Genomic DNA, 7242 nt, shown 5'->3' with positions numbered 1-7242 from the left:
CCGCCCAGCTTCATACGCCCTACGCCCCAACGACTGCGTACAGAACGTGGGGGCGAGTACCGAGACCGCCCGCCGCACAGGATCCCATCCGGGATTCATCTACGGCGACGTTGCCATGTTCATCTACGCCCGGCTTGACGATCACATGAAGCTACGAAGGGCGCAGCAGGACCCCTACGTCCATGCTCCACCGGCATTTGCTACGTACGGTTGCATGCGGTCAAGGAAAAATCTATCTGCTAGGATATCTCAAGTGTTCTTTTATTTGTTTGGCCGGCAAGATTTATTCTAATCTATTATTTATCTAACGTGATGCATGCATGATCTTCCATGCGGCCAACTTGCCGAGCATCGAGGACGGATCGCGTGGGTCGGAGTTCACACATGTCCATTGCGCTCGGCAGCAGCCTCGACGAGACGGCCGCAGCGCCACGCACCGTTACCTTCCCAGCCAGCACCGCCGATCACCACTTCGACTCGACACTTCATCAATAACTGTTCATTGACGGCTGCTCGTTCGACGCCGACTCTCCAACTCGGCCATGAATCAAGCTAAGTCTTATTTTTAATTAAATATCCTCCATGTTCCCGTGACTTTCGCCGACTGCCTCGGCCCTCCTATGTCTCCGTGACTTCCGCCGACCACCTTGGTAACACCCCGATTGGTCATACAGCTTGGTTCGTCCACTACACGGGCAGTCGGGATAGCGACCTACGAGTGCCCAGTGCACACTCTTGCTTTTTTCTACAGTTCTGACTGCTTTGCGATCTCCTTCATGTCTTGTACGTCTTCTCTTAATGGTTGCTAAAGTATTCGGGTAGCACACGCCTTAATTCGTGAAACCTTGAGTCATCCTGCGCGTCTCCTATATGCGAGCATTGTGTCAGCCCGAGCACTATAGCTTGAGATAAGCCGTCCTCTCCTTGAGCAGTGGTCAGTAGGGCTAGGTGCTTAAATGTAATAGGCTAACTACATGGGAAAATTACACGACTTACAAGAGTAGACCGTGCAAGAATTACTTCTACAACGAATTAAACTTCCGAGTTGTTCAATTATTAAATAATCTACACTATGCTACATGATGTTTGTATTGTCCTTTTACAGCTCAAAAACTACTCGGCGTGCCTCCTGCCGCACGGCTGACCTCTCTAGCTTGGGGCAGGGGATGACTCGGCGTATTTCTACGACTCGTCCGACTCCTAGGCTTGGGGGCTGGGCGTCGCAAATGACTCGGCATGCCTCTCGTCGCCCGGCCGACCTCTTTAGCTCGGGGGGAATGTCACTCGGCATACTTCTACGACTCGTCCGGCTCCCAGGCTCGGGGGCTGGGCACCGCAGACGACTCGGCGTGCCTCCTATCAACCAGCTGACCTCTTTGGCTCAGGGCAGGAGGTGACTCGGCGTACTTCTATGACTCGTCTGGCTCCCAAGCTCGGGGGCTAGGCGCCACAGACGACTTGGCGTGCCTCCTGTCGCCCGGCTGACCTCTCTAGCTCGGGGCGGGAGGCGACTTGATGTGCTTCTGTGGCTAGGCCGGCTCCCAGGCTCAGGGGCTGAGCACCACAGATGACTCGGCGTGCCTCCTGTCACCCTTAGGGCAGGAGGTGATTCAGCGTACTTCTGCGGTTCGTCCGCCTCCTGGGCTCGGGGGCTGGGCGTCGCACACAACTTGGCATGCCTCCCGTCGCTTAGCCAACCTCTTTGGCTCGGGGCGGGAGGTGACTCGTCGTGCTTCCTTGACTCATTATACTCCCAGCTCGGGGGCTGGCGTTCCTCCCGTCGCTCAGCCGACCTCTCTGGCTTGGGGCGGGATGCGACACGGCGTGCCTCCATGGCTCCGCTAGTCTTCGTACTCGGGGGCTGGGCACCTATTTCAGGTCGTCGTGCCGCCGTGGTTTTGCCTATCCTTGTGCTCGGGCACTAGGACCTGCTTTTGGGATTAATTTTTTCTTCCTTTTTGACCATTGGGCCGATTATACTAATCGCTTCAATGCTCGAGGGCTATTCCTATAGAGTGTGTCTTGCGACGCCCTCCATATCCTTCGCTTCGACCTGCTGGATGCACGACATCCATCAACTCGGCACTCAACTTCGCTCTGCGCGTATGGCTCTGCATTCGCTCAGAGTTTCTTCTTTTTTGAGCACTGCGCAACCTCTCCATCACCATGACGTCATCGCAGCTTCAGCCGACCACATTCCAAGTTTTGCTGTGATGACCTCAAGTTCCTATTCATCTACACATCGCTCGGGAGCTTGAGAAATATGAGTACCCCATAGGTCCCTACTGACCAGGATACTAGCCGGACCTGACAAGTGGGCCTGCTCGACCAGAAGATGCGGGCCAAGGACATGAAGATACTTGGAACACAAGTCAAGGAGGCCGGTCGATTCAAATCAGCCCGGATATGGCAGGATACGTATTGTAATCCGACTCATATCACCTTTCATGTAACAACTGAGTAGATTAGATTCAAACCAACTTTTAACCCTAGGTCGTCAGCCTATATAAGGTGGCCAGGGGTGCCTCCCTAGGGCAAATCAACTATTCCACGCACCAGCGCAAAGCAATACAAACCAGCATACAGGACGTAGGGTGTTACTCTCCGGAGGCCCAAATCTGTCTAAAACCCTTGTGTCCCTTGTGTTCTCGCTATCACCTTCGAGTACTTAGTTTCACAATCTTCTTTGCCTACAAATCAACCACTTAGGTAATCCCCTGGTGGACTGCTGGGCTACTAAATCCGAGAAGGATCAATTTCTCATTATCCTGAGATAATAAACACTAGTAGTTTGCTACCAGGCATGAATGTTCAGAGAAAATTGTAAGAGGAATTGACATTACCGGTTCAGTTTGACAAAAGTAAGACAAAAGATAAGACACCAAAGTACTATTGTATTCCTCCTAGGAAGCACCGGTCAGTATTATTAGATATATAAACTGTACATGCACATATGGAATTGAACTAAAAGGGAAATTTGTATAAAGAACTAAGCATAAGCAGAACACATGTACTAAGCCATGAGACATGCATATATGGAATGAAGTTGAAAGACCAAGTGATGCAACTATCTGTTCAACATTAAAAACTAGATATACCTTACACTGTATATTCACCTATTATTACTGCATTTGTTGATGAAAGACCAACGATCTTGCCAAAAAAAAACTCTTATGAAACTGTAACAAAATTAACTTGTCAGACTCAAATGAGATATCTAGTTACACAACCACCAAGCATCCTAGCTGGTAGCTGGCTAACTGCTCCTGAGTAGCCTGCCTCTTCCAGACACATGTTAGTACAACGTTTCAAATGAAGCAGATCATAGAAATATCCTAATCCAACAAACACAGATAACACATTGCAGAAACTTTGTCCAAATTAAAAACTTTTAGCAGTTAAAAAGAGAAAGTGAACATCATAGTTACCTGGGATCAATCCACCACATGCCTTTATTCCTCACTACAAATGAAAGTATGATGCTTTGTTTGGAACAGGAAAAGTCTGACTGAAGAAATATGAAACACTAACTTACACCATCTGTAATATAGGAAAAAACATATATGTATCCTACTAAAATGATAATTGAAACAAGAATACTTCAAACATACCTTATATCAGCACTGAAGGTAGACACAAGGGGCGTCTTAGTTTTCATTTGTAGCAGCACTGGAGTTAGAAAGCTGCAGTATAAAAAAATGTAAAATCAATGACACCAGCAGGGGACAAAATTTTATGTTTTATATATGCAAATAGAGGATTCAACCGGCACTTGAGCAAGGGTACAAAATTGAGAAAGGGAACATATCCGAGCAATATTTTTCTTCAACCAAATCAGCCGAACACTTAGGTTTTCGGTGCTGACCAATATTTTTTAGTTCTTTCACTTTGGAAAACTTCAATTGCATCAGCTTTTTGTTCATCCGATAGCCCTTCCATGACATCCACAATGTCAATACATTTCTCGATTGAGTAGTCTTCTTCACGTCTCTTCTTCTCTTCTAACTTTTCTAGAGTTTTTTCAATCTGATCCTTTTTAAAGTCAATGTAATCCTTGAGTTTTGCTGCCATCTGACTTTGCTTGCATTTCTTTCCACCGGTAACATCTTTCCACCGGTAACATCTTGGTCGTCTGAATTACGATTGGTTGGAGCAGATTGAATTTCTGTGCTTTCTACACCAGCAAGACCAAAACTGAGTGGATTTCTATCATTAGAAGCCATGCCATTATATCCAAAGCTAGGTGTTGTGCTATGATTGCTTTGCTCTGAGATACTTTTTTAGGGAGTGGGTTCAGCTCGTAGCACACTTCTGTGGGGAGTAGGTGCAGCTGACAGCTCAATTCTTTAGGGTGGAGGCTCAATTGATGTAAAATTTAAATGCCCTGTGGTCACACTTCCTATTAAACAAATAATTGAATGGGTGAACAAGTGAATAATTAACTAAAGTTGTGGCCATTAATGTAAACAGGAGCAAGATGAAATAATTACCTTCATACAATAATTCCAAGCTGTTATAAAAAGAAAATGACTTCTTGAGGATCTTGGCAACTTTGTGGTTATCCTATACAACAAAAAATATGAGTAGAAGTTTCGAACTAGAATGTGCCTCAAGATTCTACTTTGTTTAAGAGAGTAGAAAGACCTAACCTTAATCAACTTCTCCCAACCTTTTGGTTCTGCAATGATCATACCCAAAGTGTCATTCCAACCAACACCACTTTTCCTCGCTTCTTGTATTATCTTATAGTTTCCTTTCAGCTCTTTCTCCTTTTCTTGCACTTGCTGTTTTGTGAAATGTGCCGTTTCCATATCATTGAATTTGTTTGTGATACTCCTCAAATCTTCTGCTGTCCACCCATTCTATCCCTTAATCATTAGGATGCTGACAAGCTCTTTTAGAATATCCACAAGTCTCTTCTCATACGTGTAGCTTCATGTAGCCCTTTCCATTGACATGGCTGCAAGAAATAAATGAGATTAGATAAAGAATGTCATGAAAATAATACAGAAATAAGCAATGAAGCAAAAAAAAAATAGTACAGGAACAAACAATCCATGCATACTAATGCTTACATTTATGCTTCACCCAATTATTATGGGCAACCCACATCTGAAGGGCAATTTGGTCTCGTAGGGTGCTTCCATCATTTGATTGCAGTTCATTTGGGTACTTGTTATCCCCCTCTGGCAACTCAACCTAATCAGATTGGTTGATATTATTTGGTTGGTGATCCAGCCACCCTTCATCCCTATTTTGCCCTCTAATGAGATTTTGAAATACTGCAGCTATCGCTGGAATTTCAATTTTATTCTCAATTGGATGAAATGTCCCAACTTTCAGGATTGGAAACTGCTTTTTTAGCACGCCAAAGGCCCTTTCAATATGATTGCGAAGCTGCGCATGTCGATGGTTGAACAATTCTTTGTAATTTGCATACTGATTTCCATATCTCCTAAACTCACTAAGGTGATACCTAACTCCTCGGTATGGAGCATTGAATGAGGATGTATTTGCGTATCCACCATCTACAAGGTAGAACCTCCCCACAGGCACATGAAAACCCTTTGCACATGCAGACCGTAGGACCCCTGCATCTGATGCAGATCCTTCCCAACCACATGAGATGAAAGTAAAATCTAAATCAAAGTCACATGCACACATCACGTTCTGTGGTAAGGTTCCTTTCCTATTTCTGTAGGAAGCATCTTTTTCTTGTGAAATGGTGATAGGGACATGAGTTCCATCAATGGTCCCAATGCAGTTCCGAAAGAAAGGCATAAATCGAGGATCTGATGCAATCTTCACATGTGTATGGTTCACATTTGGGAGTTTCAAGAATCTATGAGTCAGTGCTAGAATTATATCAAAGAACTCTGTTATTTTCCTATGAATTATCTCACCACTGTGTTGGAATTCCTTTTTTAGCCTATCGGTGCTTGCATTATGAGAGAGCATGTATATAAACATTCCTAGATGCTCCTCAACTCTAACACCATGGGTGTCACGTAACAAGTTCTCCACTCTAAGATAATTGGCTATAACTATAAATATCTCAGGCTCCATCCTGAACTCCACTTTGCACCAATTATCGTGGCCTTCCAACATTTGTCTAACCTTTTCAGCACCAGGTAGAGTTGAGGTGTGCTCCAGCCTTTTCTACCCATATAGACACTGCTGAAGCGTCGGGACCATAACTAGGAATAGCTCGTCATCCTTTTCTTCCTCCTCTAGCATTACTATCCAGTGAAGAGATGCACAAGGAGTGGATCTTGAAGCTGTGGAGCTGACAGCCTTGAACTCAACAAGATCTACAAGAACTATGAATCGGAAAAGATGAGTAAAAACCCTAGGCAGTAGGAGAGGGTAGGGGGGGAGGTAGGGTGAGACGGAGGGGGGGGGGAGGGTGAGGGGGAGGAGGAGGAGGACTCACATATGCCAGCCGAGGAGGAAGACAAGGTGCCGACTCCGTGGTGGATGTGGAGGTGGCAGCTGAGGCGGAGGCTGGAGGCGCCGTTGCAGATTCAAGGACGTGGAGAGGCGTCGGAGGGGAGGCTCGTCGATGGGAAGACGGAACGACGGCAGCTGCACGGAACCGGAACGGAGAACGCTTGGACGGGGAGGCGGAGCGGCGGCACCGGACGGGAAGGCGTAAGGGCAGTGGCGCCGGTTGGGAAGGCCAATGGATGGCGGTGCTTGGATGGAGCTGCAGAGGCTTGGCGAGTTGGTGCTAGCTTCCTCGCGTCGCATCGGCGGCGATTGCACTCGGGGATGAGCCGCCAGGACCCTCGAGGTGAGGAGGGCTTGCCCTGGGAAAACTCATGGATGTGGTCAGGCGTCCCCATCTCATGGGCTCCCAAATGACGAGGCGATTTGGCCCGTGGTCAGTTCCCCACGTGAGCTTCCAGCCCCTAGAAAACGACGGGATCCCTGGCAGGATTCGAGTTTCCAAAGTCACCCTGAATGGATTCGAGTTTCCAAAGTTGCCCTGCATGTAGTCGAACACCCCTACATCCAGAGCTAACTAGCTCCAAACAATTAGACCAGAGTAAATAATTGCTTGAAGTTAGTGCGGAATTTCTATGTATACCATATTGAAGATAGTGTACATCACTGCATCTCTGCATTTCTCTATGGAAGCTTAATTCGAAAAGAACAACACCAGAGAGTGACATATAGCACTAAGAGCTACTTTCTTCCCCTATCATTAATTAGAATCCGGTGAAAATCTGTGCATCAAAC

General features: G+C 46.4%; 1 long non-coding RNA gene across 1 annotated transcript; it reads right to left on the bottom strand.

The window, feature by feature from the left end:
• Positions 1 to 3669: 3669 nt before the first annotated feature.
• Positions 3670 to 6311, bottom strand: LOC111258296. Its single transcript, XR_002678962.1, has 4 exons — positions 6241 to 6311; positions 4650 to 4960; positions 4491 to 4563; positions 3670 to 4399 (listed from the first exon to the last, which is right to left on the bottom strand). It is a non-coding gene; the product is annotated as an uncharacterized LOC111258296 (long non-coding RNA).
• Between the last annotated feature and the right edge of the window lie 931 nt (positions 6312 to 7242).

The sequence above is a fragment of the Setaria italica genome, chromosome VIII (genome assembly GCF_000263155.2).
Source record: "Setaria italica strain Yugu1 chromosome VIII, Setaria_italica_v2.0, whole genome shotgun sequence".
Lineage (NCBI taxonomy): Eukaryota > Viridiplantae > Streptophyta > Magnoliopsida > Poales > Poaceae > Setaria > Setaria italica.
Note: the sequence above shows the minus strand (reverse complement) of the source record. Positions and strands in the feature narration are given on the sequence as shown.